General features: G+C 46.4%; 1 protein-coding gene across 2 annotated transcripts in view; it reads right to left on the reverse strand.

The window, feature by feature from the left end:
- LOC111140890 (G3BP stress granule assembly factor 1) overlaps positions 1–3014 on the reverse strand; it is a 37115-nt gene extending 34101 nt beyond the window's left edge. The window contains exon 1 of one of the 2 annotated variants that reach the window (XM_022493139.1): positions 2908–3014. The gene's annotated coding sequence lies outside the window, so the exon portion shown is untranslated. Of the gene's footprint in view, positions 1–2260; positions 2350–2907 lie in introns of those variants that run through there. The other variant, XM_022493140.1, reaches the window with a different exon arrangement.
- Between the last annotated feature and the right edge of the window lie 12036 nt (positions 3015–15050).

A 15050-nucleotide genomic window follows, 5' to 3' on the forward strand; every position in this document is an offset into this window, starting at 1 on the left:
AAAAAAAAAAAAAGATTCATCAGGAATTCAGGTTTTATATTAAATTTCATCTTTTATTTAGCATTGCTCCATCGATCCTTTGAACCCTATACAATTCACAAACATATAAAAACTTAAACTGGGCGCCTGTGTGGCTCAGTGGGTTAAGCCTCTGCCTTTGGCCCAGGCCATGATCTTAGGTCCTTGGATAGAGCGCATCCCCCTCACCCCCCCCCAAAATCGGGTTCTCTGCTCAGAGCATTCCCCCTCTCTCCCTCTGCCTGCCTCTCTGCCTACTTTTGATCTGTCAAATAAATAAATAAATAAATAATTTTTTAAAAACCACGCCTTAAACTAACCTCTACCCTTTACTTTCAAGGCAAAGTACTAAGATAACTAAAATCAAATTACAAGAAAAAGAACTACTGCGAAATAGGTCAGCAACAAACATTACCAAATCTTCTGATGCACCCTTAGCAGACTGTCAGCTGAGAACAGCAAACAATGTGAGTTAAATAAAGAACAAAGAACTGCCAACTTTTCTGTTTGAAGTACAAAAACTTAGAAATGATTTAATAACAAAAATAACCTAACGTGGCTAGGCAGAAGGAAGGCACACCAGTCTTACATTATTACAGTCTGCTTCATTTGTTCTTAATAAATGCATGCAAAGGAGATATGCCAGGCTACCAAATGTAAAGTACCACAGTTTTCATATTCCTACCCAACTGATAACCATTCACCTGAGGGAAAGAACATGCTAAGAAATATCTGAAAAGGAATCAAAATTCTATTATTGCACAAGGAAATTTCATTCTGATGTATTTTACTTTCTGACATATTTTACTCCAAGCAGTAACACCATTAGTGGACACCAAGTTAACAGTTTAAACCTATGTCATTATGTTTTAAAAGTTGAAGCCTAAAATGCTAAGTCAATAAGGTAATCCATCTAAATAAACATAACTAGAATTGCTACATGAAGGCCAGGTAAAACAATGTTATATTCTAAACCAATCTGTTATTTATGGCAACACCAACTGAAGAACTTGGGCCACTGAATATTCTGATCCCTAATCTATTGCTACTTTCTGTTAAGAAACATGGAAACTACTGGGTAAATGGAAACACTTACAAATATCAAGCTTCCTTGTAGTTTTTTAACTTACTTGCAAGGATGGAAATTTTGTGTTCCCTCTGACTGCAAAAACTTCTTAAAAAACTAATCCTAAAGGCTCTAAAAAGAAAAAAAAAAAGGTTGAAAGCCAAACTAATTCAGAAGAGCTAGTGCCAAAACTTCTTAGTTTTATCTCAAGTAGAGACATTTGTGATATTAAGTAATGTCCTGGACCTGCAACGATTTTCCAAAGCCAGGGAATATACTGGCTTTTAAAAATCGCAAATATATGCTTATCTTTGAAGGTATCTTCCATACTCGTATATACAGAGGAGCCCAACAGTAGACTCGAAATAACTGAACTGAATTGAATGTGGAGAGGCTTTCATCCACAGAAGATCCCAACTGCCCTAAAGGAAAGACTTCCAACACACGTCATCACCTGTAATTCACCTAGCATAAGCTCCAGAGCTTAAAATTTATATTGTAACTGGGCACCATCCCTTCCGTCCCAACTTCACATCTCAACCCACACATGCCGGCGAGATCTGAAACTCATCGCTCTAACCCGCTTTTTCTCCAACTGCAAAACGAGGAAGTTAAACTATCCTCCCAAAGGTCTTTCTCAAGTCTGCCCCGTAAAGGAAAGACGGGAGAAAAGGTTTCAAGGTGTAAGAGCAGAGCCTAACTTGCGGCTGCCGGGAATTTCCCACCATCGCGCCGAGCATCAAACCGGAGAAGGAACACCGTCCACGTTCATCTGCACTTATTCGTCTTTCTACTTTTTCCGGAAGCTCTGAGGGCGGCACATCCATCAGCTTTCCGTGCGCACACTCGTAAAAAGGAAGCCCAAAGCCCTTCGTGTCCTTTGTCACAATCCCACTTCCAAGCCACGTCTCCCTGGAAGCCCACAAGTGGCTCAAGCCAAATGCCGCCGCACTCCGCCCAGCAGCTGGCCTCTTCGGGCTGATGCCGCTACCCCCGGGGACCCGTGCTTCGGGGGCCACGGCGCCGGTCCAAGGACGGAAACAGGCTAGGGGCCTAGCAGCCACACGACCTCGGTTCCACCCGATACCTGCCCCTTACCGTCGCCGTGCCTCTGACCACGTTTCCCCACCTCTGGACGTCCGCAACCACTGCAAAAAGCAAAGTCGCCGCACCTACCTCCCCGGACCGTTGGGGGGGCACGGGAGAGCCACGCAAGTTGCTCTGCACGGCGCCTGGCACACAGCGTGGGCTCAGGACAAACAGCAATTATTACTTCCACTCATCATCCGTGGCTTGGCTGCTCCCCCTTTACTCCCTGTAAAACCGGGAACAGCACCTCTGCTTCCCGAACCCAAAACCTCCTCGGGTTTTCGTGTCGCCCCCGCTGCTAAATAAAGCCTCCTCCCGGCCGGACCTAGCTGGAACCCGTCGCCGGGGCAGGAAAGGATCTGCGGGCGCGCGCGGGGAGGAAGACGAGCGGGAAAGTCCGGCGGGCGGGCAGCGCGGGGCCCCGGGATCCCGCGATCGCCCTGGGGCCCGGGCGGCGGCCGCGGCTCGCTCTCGCCCCGCGCGGCCGTTGGGTGTGGCACGCGCACGCGGGGGACGCGGACACGGCCACGCGCGCCGGCCGGTGGGAGCGCGGCGAGGAGGGGGCGGGGAAACTCCGCGCGCCCGTGCGCCCGCCTGCGGCCGTTGGCGGGGGGGGGGGGGTGCACGCCTAGCGCGGCGGCCACCGCCACGACCGCCGCGACTTCTCTCGCTCACACGCGTCCCAGCTCCTCTTCGTCCCTGGGCCGCCCCGCCCCGCCCACAACCCGGCATACCTGCGCGGCTGAGCGGGAGAGGAACAAGCTTTGCTCCACAGCACGGCAGAAGGAAAGATCACCTCACGCAACTGCGTCCGCACACACGCGTGCTCCGTCGCCGGTCTATATAACCGCGACTCAGCCTAACTTGTTGCGGCCAGGTCGAACAAGCTGGCGACCAATCCCGACTGCGTCCTCTGGGCTCTTCGAGCAGCAATTGGGTAAGGACTCAGGATGAAGGCGTGGCTCTTGATTGGCTTTGACTCATGCCTATGAGACTGTGAGGATCTCGTTTCCCTAGTAACGGATTGGCACTGAGAGCGACCAATTACTTAAAGGGACGTCGGAAAAGAGGGTAGGAAGTTCTTTGACCGATATTCATGGTAGCCAATAAGTGTGCGAGGCGGTTCCCATTCGTTAAAATGTGTTCCCTTGGGCGGAGATCCGTTTTCCATACAGGAGCGGTTGCTCCACAAGGTGGGGCCCGTGTACTTTGGGGAAGTAAACCCCAAGCAACTAGGAGGTGGGCGCCAGGGAGGCCAAGGGAGCCCCCGGCCAATGGCAAAGCGAGAAGGATCTGATTGACGCGGGGGTTGGACTGCGCCAAGGAGACAGAGCCCCAGGGCCGCCGTGCCCTCTGGGGATGTTCAGAGTCTCTTCTGGCCCAGGCTTCCGTCCTCTTTCCTTTCTTTCCCTCACTTGTTGGGTCTAGGCCCTGAGGCCTTTCTCGCACCTTTTCTGCAGGTCGGTACCCGGGAAACCAAGGGCGAAAGTTCCCGTTTTGGTTTTTTTTTTCTTTCTGTAGCAACTTTTTTATTTCCATGCGGCCACCTAAGAGCACTTGCTGGCTCTCACCATTAGTCAGCACTATTGTTGGACGACAGTTTAAGAGCAAGCGAGAGGGGAGAGTAGCGCCCGTCGTGTACCTGCGATCGTGTAAAAAGGCCGCACGGGGAAGGTGCGGTTGAGTTTGAGAACACGGAACTCGACCCTGCTGTTCGCGGCCAATGGCCGGCTGGTGGGAGCCCGCTGAGTTCTTTCCCTTCTGTTGCTGCCAAGGAACCATAGCCTGTAAGGTCTCCGCTCCGGTTGGTCCTTAATGCAACATCCTGTGCGTCTCCACCATTGCCATTCAGTGTTCGTGTGGCTCGGGGTGTGGGGGCTGCTTTCGCGCCGTTACGTCTTTAAAAGGTTAATTTGTCAAACTCCTACACGCATGCCCCAGAGGTTTCCCGGAGCACTTCAGGGGTTGAGTGGCGCTCCAGCCCGGTCCTGTCCACGTCTCTCGGTGTTTTACTGGGCCCTCTGTTGGTCACCACGAGCATTTTGGAAGGAAATGGTCGGTTCTCATTCCAGGCATGTGATCTCCCGTTAAGTTTTGCAGAGAATTGGGGAGGGAGCACCTGGAGCGTCTGTCGGGGGAGAAGGAGCACCGGCAGCAGCCTTCTGGGATCCGGGCGCGTCCCCTCTCATTCCCTGCGCGGGGTCTGGCCCCAGATGAGACTCGCGGCCGCCCCCAGGAACCTAGTGAGAGCGTCCTTCTGGCCCCCCAGGTCCCACTGCCCCAGCTCATTCAGCATTTATGAAACTCCTATTAAGGGCTGGAATCAGAGATGATCTGGATGCCATCTCTGCTCCCCGTCACCAATTCAACAGACTGGGGCACTTTGCTGGGCCAGGAGCCCCGCAAAGAGGCGAACAGGCGTCAGGGACTGTGAAGGCACCAGATGGAACTCAGCCCAGAGGAGAGAGTCCGCTAAAGTTTTCTGGGAGTAAAAACACCCCCCACCACCACCACCCCAAACCCCGCAAGGATCGGGTCAGCTTTGCTAAGGAGTTGGAAGCTTATTCTGACGGCAGAGAACGGCCCCTGGAAGGCTTCTTAAAGGGTGGACTCGCAGATTTCCTTTTATAAGAAAACTCTCCAAATTGAAATGCTAAGGAGAGCAGATTTTCAAAACTTTAAATTTACAGATTGGTAATTTAACCCAGATGGCCCGTGATAAGAGTCAAGGCTATTCTTAATCACATTTGGAGAGAATTTTAAGTGATAACAGCTCTTTGGTGAGGTTGTTTGGCAGTCACTATTAAAAATTGTGTGTATAGGGGCGCCTGGGTGGCTCAGTGGGCTAAAGCCTCTGCCTTCGGCTCAGGTCATGATCCCAGGGCTCTCTGCTCGGTGGGGAGCCTGCTCCTCTCTCTCTCTCTGCCTGCCCCTCTGCCTACTTGTGTTCTCTGTCTGTCAAATAAATAAATAAATAAATAAATAAATAATATTTTTTTAAAAAAATTGTGTGGATCATTCAAAACAATAATAGTACTTCTTGGTTTATAGACACACTTTTTCACCTTTTTTTTTTTTTTTTAAACGAAGCATATACCAGCCTGTGCAACTGCAGCATTGTCAGCTTTGTTAGAATACTAAAAAACTGGGGCGTCTGGGTGGCTCAGATGGTTAAGCGTCTGCCTTCTGCTTAGGTCCTGATCTCCACGTCCTGGGGTGCAGCCCCATATCCAGCTCTCAGCCGGGAGTCTGCTTCTCCCTCTGCCTTCCCCCCCTGCTTGTGCTCTCTCTCTCTCTCAAATGCATAAATAAAATCTTAAAAAAAAAAAAAAAAAGAATACTTAGAACCTGAAAATGTAATTGCTCATCAGTTGGCAAACTGACTAACCAGTCGTGTGCATGTAATATAGGATACCATGCAGCAGCTTAAAAAAGAATGAGGTAGAATTATGCAGATATTGATGGGTCCCCATTTGTTATTTGGATTGTTAATTGAAAAAAAATAAAGTTCAACAAAATGCACAGTGAAATCCCATTTAGGATAAAAAAAGCAAAAAACAAAACTCCTGATTTCTGTATGTTAAAATCAGTATGTAAGTGCATGGGAAGAATTCTAAATTTAAAACAATAGTTATTCCCCCTAGAAAATCCCCTAGGTTGGGAGTGAAGAGGATAATGTATTATTTGAAAGCTGTGCAATGAGACTGTGTTCATATGCACTGTGTTGCGTAATGGGAAATAGGAAGAAAGAAAGGAAGGAAGGGGAATTGGGATTACCAGAGGGAGAATGAGGACAAGAACCCTCACGTGGCCATTCTTCCATTCTTCCACGGGAGACAGCAAGCACTGGTTCTAAGGCAGGGGAGTCAGGGGAGATTTTCCCCCAGGAGACTTATAGCGTCAGTCACAACTGAGTAGAGGGACTACAGAGTGGGCAGAGACCCTGGATGCACAGACTCACAGGAGAGACACCCTCCACCCTCCCCACACCACACCCCAGCCATGACAAAGGTTTTCCGGCCAAAAGCTTAACAGTGCCAAGGCTGAGAGACCCTGATCTGCTTCCTGAGTCACAGAGGAGAGAGTCCCTAGCCTCCTGCTGGTCTTCCTCTCCACTGGCAAGCAAAGGCTGCATACCCCTCCTATATACTACTTTACCCCCTTCTCCTTCTGCCAATTCTTCCCAAAGCTACGAGAATCAGAGTAGGAAGAAACCATGGCCAAGACCCCAGAAAACACACTTTAGTTGGGGGGTGGGGGGTGGCGGGGAATATTAGGTAAGGAATGATCCTAAGACTATCAACTTGATCAGTGTTTCCCAAACGCAGCTAATCATTTATGCAGGTTGCTTAAAAATATGTGCCTGTATGCGTCTTTAACCATTAAACTCTCACCAATGAACAAAGATCTAGTGTAATATTCATGACAGCACGGCTTGTACTAGAAAGACAGGAAATGACCCAGGTATGGAGCTGTATGGAACTGCTCTCACAGCGGACTGTCGAGCAACTGTAGAGAAAATGAGGTGGATCTATGCGTAGCTACAGAGTGATCTGCAAAGGGCAGAATCATGGAAAGAGTAAAAAGGGGGGAGTGATGCCATGGGGCAATTATTTCTTTAAGGTGTACTGAGTTGCCGTAGTTGTCTCTGCACATTCCGGGATGGTTTTGCTGTGCAGGCACAGGTTATGTCTGGAAGGAGTCACAAGAAACTGTTAATGATTGCTAATGGGGAGGTGAACTTGGCCAGGGTAGAACAGCTTAGTTTTCATTCATCCAAAGTACACTTTGGTACTGATAATTTCTTTAACACGTGCATGTACTGTTTTTCAAAAGAAATTCAATGTTAAGTGTATATGTGAAGTGTAGGAACTACAAATGTGGAAACTTTGATCTTTAAAAAACAAATTGGATAGGGATTAAGAGTATACTTACCTTGATGAGCACCAAGTAATATATAGATTTGTTGAATCACTATATTGTACACCTGAAACTTATATAACACTGTTTGTTAATGACATGGGAATTGAAGTAAAATAGGGGTCCCTGGCTGGCTCAGTTGGTGGAGCATGTGACTCTAGATCTCAGGGTTGTGAGTTAGAGCCCTGCACTGGGTGTAGAGATTACTTAAAAATAAAATCTTTAATAAAAATAAAGTAAATTTCAAAAAGAATTCCCTTAAGGTATATGAAGGATTTTGGAAATGAAGCATCAAAGTTTTAATCAGTCTGCCTACCAGACTACTAACATCTTTTCCTTTTGCTCCTTACCATACAAAAATCTAAGAGACCCTTTACTGGCTTAGAAACACATGCCTAATCGGAGTCCTTCATTTTTGGCATTGACTGTCTGCAAGCATATCACCTTCCTGAAACGCTATGGAATGCTGGCTATGAGCTAGATAACCTGAATGTTCTCTATAAAGACAATCTCATTTAATGTTGACCACAACCATAGTTCTCATTTCTCAGAAACAGGCTCAGAGAGGGTAAGCAGCTGGCCCAAAGTCACACAGCTGGGGCTGGAAACTAGGACTCTCTGACTTCAAGCCCATGTTCATTTACCTACTTGTCAATATTACCCAGGGAAGAAGAATATAGCCCCGAGTAAGAAAAGGGGTTTGGCCTCCTCAGAAATCCCTGAAAGGCTGGAATAGTCCTTCACGTCCTCAAACATGCCATCAGGTGATACTACAGAGACAGTTTTCCAGGTGATCTGAGAATTCTGGGATCCATGGCAAATCCTAGTAAGCAGGATTTAAAAATTTTTTAAATATGTATTACAATAGTACCCATATATAACATAAAACCCCAGAGGATGTAGTTTATTGAAAAGAACATCTTAAGAATTATGACAGTATGTCATGCATGCTTAAAAAAATACCAAAAACTTGGGGTGCCTGGATGGCTCAGTGAGTTAAAGCCTCTGCCTTTGGCTCAGGTCAAGATCCCAGGGTCCTGGAATCAAGCCCCGCATCAGGCTCTCGCTCAGCAGGGAGCCTGCTTCCCTTCCTCTCTCTCTGCCTGTCTCTCTGCCTACTTGTGATCTCTGTCTGTCACATAAATAAACAAAATCTTAAAAAAAAAAAAAAAAAAGCAAAAACAATATATGCATATGTGTTTACCAGTGTTTGTGAAACCACAGACCAAGGTCTCGAAAGAATGTATAGCAGTTGGGGCACTGGGGTGGCTCAGTCAGTTGAGTGTCTGCCCTCTGTTCAGGTCATGATCCCAGGGTCCTGGGATTGAGCCCCAAAGTCAAGCTCCCTGCTCAGCAGGGAACTTGCTTCTCCCTCTCCCTCTGCCTCTCTTCCTGGCTTGTGTGTTCACTCGCGCTCTCTCTCTCTCTTTCTCTCTCTCTCTTAAATAAATAGAATCTTAAATAATAAAAATTTAAAAAAGAATGTACAGTAATCTGACAGTACTTCTCTTTGGAAGACATGGATAATGAGGGTTTGAAGGAAACTTTCACTTTATCTGAATTGTTTAAAATTTATTAAGAAACTTTCCATGTAGGGGTGCCTGGGAGGCTCAGTTGGTTAAGCGTCTCCCTTCAGCTCAGGTTATGATCTCAGGGCCCTGGGATTGAGCCCCACATCGGGCTCCCTGCTCAGCGGGGAGCCTACTTCTCCCTCTGCCTCTACATTTGCTCGTGCCCCACCCCCAAACAAATAAATAAATAAATAAAATCTAAAAAAAAAAAACTTTCCATGTATTATATAATTTAAAAAGTAATGGGGGGGGCACCTGGGTGGCTCAGTGGGTTAAAGCCTCTGCTTTCAGCTCTGGTCATGATCCCAGGGTCCTGGGATCAAGCCCCACATTGGGTTCTCTGCTCAGCGGGGAGCCTGCTTCCCCCCCTCTCTCTGCCTGCCTCTCTGCCTACTTGTGATCTCTGTCAAATAAATAAATAAAATCTTAAAAAAAAAAAAAGTAATGAGGGGGGTGCAACAGGGTGACTCAGTTGGTTAAGCATAAGACTCTTGATCTCAGCTCAGGTCATGATCTTAGGATTCTGAGACTGACCCTGTATTGGGCTCCTTGCTCAATGCAGAGTCTACTTGAGATTCTCTCTCTCCCTCTCCCTCTGCTCCTCCCCCTGCTTTTTATCTCTCTCTCTCAAATAAAATATTAAAAGAAAAGTAACTTGGCACAACCCTAAGAGTGGCTTCTGCGTACTTACTATATACCACGCACTGAACTCAACATTTTATGAACATTGTCTTATTTCTCACAATAATGCTAATTATTGAGATAGGTCTAATTATTGTCTTTCTCTTCCAGGGAAAGAAACTGAGGTTCAGAGAGGTTTATTGCCCAGAACAGCCAGGAACTGAACACAGTTTTGTCTAGTATCTCTCATTAAATAGAAAGAGCTTTAAGTCCCTGACACCTAAGAAGTCTGACAGAGAATAAAGGAGTCAGGGGACAGCATGACACATGTCCTCTGATCTTTGGGTGCGGTGCTCAGAGCACCCTAAGGTGCTAGCAAGATTTCATGCCTTATCTGAAGAGGCTTGGGTGGTCGTTTGTATATATATATATATATTTTTTTTTAATTGAAGTATAATTGACAATTGGCAATGTCATATTGATTTCAGGCACACCACATAGGGCTTCAACAATTCTATACGTTACTCAATGCTCACCGTGATAAATGTCACCATCTGTCACCATACGATATTACAATATTATTGACTGAATTCCTCTGCTGTTCTTTTCAGACTTATTGTATTGCTTTTTTTGACTTATTGACTTTTTATGACTTATTGTATTGTTTTCTAACATAGCTTGTTTCCACTCCTTCCAGGTGCCTGGCAAGATTATTCTGTCCTGCCCCCTTAGAGACAGGCATGACCACATGCCCTACTTTGGCCAACACAATGTGAGCAGAAGTGACCCATATCTTTTCCAGGAAGAAAGGTCTTTGGAGCCAGTGATTATTTGCTGAGGTCTTCCCTCTCCACACTAGCCCCCATATTCAATATCATTCCGTTCAGAGAATCTCCCTCAACCTGGGTCCCTGAGGAAAAATCATTTGCACAGAACCAATCCTCCAAACTGCCCAACCGGCAATGGTCATATGCCATAAACAAGGAGGAGAAATCTGTTGTTTTAAGCCTTTGAGGTTTTGTGATGTTTTGTTGCCATAGCCTTAACTGGCCTTTCTTGCCAGTTACAGATAAATTTCCAGATCTACCAGTGTTTCAGCAGACACTCAAAATCTGGATTACTCACTATTCTTTCTTAACATTTTATTAATGGTATAAAAGTGTTTGGTCCTCACTTCTTTTTTTTTTTTTTTTAATTTATTGATTTATTGGGCGCCTGGGTGGCTCAGTGCGTTAAATCCTCTGCCTTCGGCCCAGGTCGTGATCCCAGGGTCCTGGGATCGAGCCCCACATCGGGCTCTCTGCTCAGTGGGGAGCCTGCTTCCCCCTCTCTCTCTGCCTGCCTCTCTGCCTACTTGTGATCTCTGTCTGTCAAATAAATAAAATCTTTAAAAAAAAAAGATTTATTGATTTATTTATTTATCTGAGAGAGATAGAGCATGCACACGCGTGGAGGGAGGAGCAGAGGGAGAGACTCTCAAGCAGACTCCATGCCCAGCATGGAGCCTGATGCGGGGCTCAGTCTCACCACCCTGAGATCATGACCTGAGCCAAAACCAACAATGGCCGTTCAACCGACTGAGCCACCCCAATGCCCTTTGGCTCTCAATTTTAAATTTTTTATAATGAAAATATTCTAAGAGGACTATAGTTGGACACCTGGGTAGCTAAGTTAGTTAAGTGTCTGCCTTCAGCTCAGGTCATGACCCCAGGGTCCTGGGATAGAGCCCCAGCATAGGGCTTCCTGCTCAGCAGAGAACCTGCTTCTTCCTCTCCCCTCTGTTGCTCCCCCTGCTTGTGCACACTCTCTATCCAATCAATAACTAAAATCTTTAAAAAATAATAAACAAGAGGACTATAGTTGAATTTATTTTTTTAACTTTATTTGGAATTTTTCATAAAAATGCTTTTATTAAAAAATGCATTTCTTGGTCTTATAGGCACAACTACATTTACATGTCAGTCTACAAATAGATTTTAAATTGTAGTAAAATATACAGAACATAAAATTTACCATTTTAACCACTTTTAAGTGTACAGTTCCCTGGCTTTAAAAGTACATTCACGTTGTTGTGCAACCAAACTCCATGTTTGTAAATGTTGTCAACTAATCAAAATATATTTTGAGCACTTGAGGAACTAAATAAAATAAGTCTTCAGTTCAGCATCACACTGTCTGCTACGATGCCTCATGCCAGGCCGCCTGTGCCAAGCCTGCACCCCACATCCCCTGCACTTTGCAGCCCACGCTCTTCCCTTACATGTGCTTCTCCAAGGGCCCTTTCAGCTCAGAACCTTTGATCCCAAGCTGAGGGTTCCTTGGTGGAGAAAGCAGTGAGGCAGCTAGCTTGCGCCTGTGTTATAACACGACAAACAGATCCTTGGCATTCTGGAGGGAGTAGACAACAGCTAACAAAGGCCTTTCTTTGCAGAGCTTGACCCCAGCATCTGCAGAAGGGCCTCTCCAGTAGGTGAGGTCCAGGGAGAAGGCACCACCCCGTCGTCTGTGAGCCTGTCATCTACACATGATTCCTGTCCTCACAAGAACACTGCCTGCCAGAAAGGGCCCATTTCCCAGCCCTGTGGTTTAGTGATAAACTGACTTATCCAAGTTTACAAGGCTACTAGGAGACTGCTGGGTGGTCTAGAGCTCGGAATTCCTGAATCCTGCTCCTTAAAAATATTTTTTTCTGTGATTCCTAATACATATTTAATATAGAAAATATGGCAAAGAGAAGTAGAAAAACAAATAAAAACCACCTATAATATATATTGGAATGGGTCAGAGTAGTACACATAGATCTGAAAATATGAAAACATAGTTCATCCGTCTTTGAGAGGCAAATTGACTCTATCAAAATTGAAAATGAATAGCCATTCCACAGAAGGAATTCATTCTATGTAAACTTATAAGCAAAGATCTATATATATGGACTGTCATTACATCATCATTATTAGCATGAAAAGATAGGAAGCCACCTGTATGTCTATCAGTGGGGGACTGTATCAGGAATGTGTCAGGGGCAAGTACCAGGAAGTCTGAGTAGCTGTCGCTGAAATGAACATGGACTTACATTTCTCACCTAACAAGTCTGTAGCTGGCGTCGGCTGGTGAGCACACCAACTGGCATCTCTGTGATTCTCCTGGCATTTCCCTCACGGTTGTACTCTAGATATCATGTCAGTATTCTCAGCAAGAAGGGGAAAGGAGTGGTATCTGTTCCCCTGGTGAAGAAAGCAAGAACTTTCCAGAAACCTTGTAGCAGGTTTCTGCTTCTGACTCCTTGGCCAGAGCCACATCACATGGGCACACTTGGCTGAAGGGAAGATGGGAAAGCAAATACTGAGGGTACTTAGGGATCTGGCCTCTACAGTAGCAAGAGTAAAAAGGCTGGGACTGAGTGTTGGATTAGCCAACCAATGGTATCTGCCACAGGGCCTGGTGAAATAAACTATGGTACAACTGAAAAATGTAGAATTACGTACCACTGAGAAGAATGAAGGGGATATGTATAAGTAAAGAAGAAGCTCCACAATATTTTATAAAGCGAGGAAAGCAAGGTGCAAAATTCCGTATAGATGCCTTTGGTTTGAAAAGGGGTAGTCAGGGTGGAAGGGAGACTGGCTTTTCCCTCTACACCCTTTTGTGCTATTAGACATTTTTTAAAAAGTATGTACATAGGGAGCCTGTAAGCCTGCATCCGTTCCAGATAACCTCTGTGTTAACAGTTGCTGTAGCTCCTTTCAGGCTTATTTGTATGTAAATAACAGGAATTTATACAGACATTTGCATACAGGAACTATAACCCTGCACATTTTCCTCTTTCCATTTGTCATATCTAATGAGTTTCCATAACGCTGCCTGTCTCTGCTTCACCTCCCCTCCTCCCCCATTCTCTAGTCTCTCTTCCTCTCCCTTTCCTTTAATGCCCCCCACCCCTTACGCCCCTGCAGCGATCTTGCTTTCCTAATCCCAGTACACACTTGCGCCCAGTGCTACCTGAAGGTTGAACCTTGCCTTCACTTCACCTAAGGAAATGCCTGGCAGGTGGGAAAGAGGTGTGAAGGGTTAAGGGGTGAGCATTTTGCCTGTAGGGGAGGAGTCAGTGGCAGGGAAGCCAGGAGTGATTCCAGCAATTAGAAGAGTTCTAATATTTTTTGATGCCTATCTTGTGCCAAGCAATGTTTTTAGGGAGTTTGCCTACAGCCTCATATATATTCTTCCCAATAATACCACAAAGTAGGTTTCTTTGAGGAACCCCTATGTCCTGGTTCGCCTGTTACAGTCATGCTGTATGCCTACTGTCCTGGCGTCCCCTCCCACTCTCAGGAGGTTTGGATAAAAAAATTATAGTCACCTTAACTATCTCTGTTCTCTAAGTGAGAACAGGGATATTAAGGCTTAGAGAGGTAATTGGCAAATGAGAGGGCTAAAATTCAACTCTGCTCTATATGGTTCTATATGTTGTATATGGATTGAACTGTTGAGACCCTAACCTCCAACGTGACTGTGTTTGGAGATGGGCCTTTGAGGAGTTAACAAAGCTTAAATGGGATCTTAAGAGTGGGGCCCTAATCCAATAGGGCTGGTGCCCTCATAAAAGGAGGAAGAGATGCCAGAGTTAGCTCTCTCTGCTATGTGGACGCAATAAGGATGCAACCATCTGCAAGCCAGGAGGAGGAACCTCACCAAGAACCGAATAGCCCGCACTCTGACCTGGACTTTCCGGCCTCCAGAACTGTGAGAACTGTGAGAAATGTGGTTTATTTCTCCCAGTCTGTGATATTTTGTTATAGCAGTCAGAGCAGACTAAGATAGGCTCTCATGCCCATCCTCCTTCCGCTCCCCATGCTGGACGTGGGCCTCTTCATTCAGGGCCAGTGTGAGTCAGCGACTGGTCCTGGCCTAGATTTAGCCCTTCCATTTTGTGTTCCTTGAGCCTAGGCCAAGGGTGGATCCATCAGCCTTTTCCCTAAACTGAGGTAGACAGCTTGTGGTCACTCTCTGTATCAGTGTGAGTCTAATCAGGAGAGGGAAACCACACCATAAGTTGAACAAGGAGAGTTTAAAGGTTATAATGAGTCTGGGATAATGAGGCAACAGCTAGTAACAGAGCTCTAAAGACTATAGAAATAGTAGAGATACAGGAGGAGCCACTGCTGGTAAGGCCAAGATAGTCCATAGAGCATTCAAGGAAGACTCTCCCAACCCCCACGCTAGGCTGGGCTCCAGGCCTCGTGGCCCACTGAATGGCAGAGAAGTGGCTGTGATGCCATGCTTGTGGAACTTGCTAGAAATCCACCCTCTGGGCTGGAAAATTTCCCTCTAGGGTGCTGGAAAAAGCTATCCACAGAGGCACCTCACTGAAGTCAGTCTGCTATGAAAGTACACGAGGGAGGACAGATGCTGGAGGAAGCTGCTGGCTGGTAGGTGCTGCCAGTCCCTGTGAACAGCAGGAGCCTGGTGCTGAGGAAGCCATCCTCAGAAGATGGGCATGGGGCAACGGCCCACATGGCAAGGGCCTGGAGAGTGAGCACACTAGAACCAGGAAGGAAAACCTTTCCCCCTCCAGTGTGTCTCCAGGACCTCTATTGACAAGCAAGGTTCAACATCCTGCCAGCGGGCAAAGGAAAAAGAAAATATTGAACGGGTCCAGATTGGGGCACCTGGGTGGCTCAGTTGGTTAAGCTTTGGCCTTTGGCCCAGGTCACGATTTCAGGGTCCTGGGATCGAGCCCCACCATCAGGCTCCTTGCTCAGCAGAGT

The sequence above is a fragment of the Enhydra lutris genome, unplaced genomic scaffold (genome assembly GCF_002288905.1).
Source record: "Enhydra lutris kenyoni isolate GAN:26980312 unplaced genomic scaffold, ASM228890v2 scaffoldscaffold5, whole genome shotgun sequence".
NCBI lineage: Eukaryota > Metazoa > Chordata > Mammalia > Carnivora > Mustelidae > Enhydra > Enhydra lutris.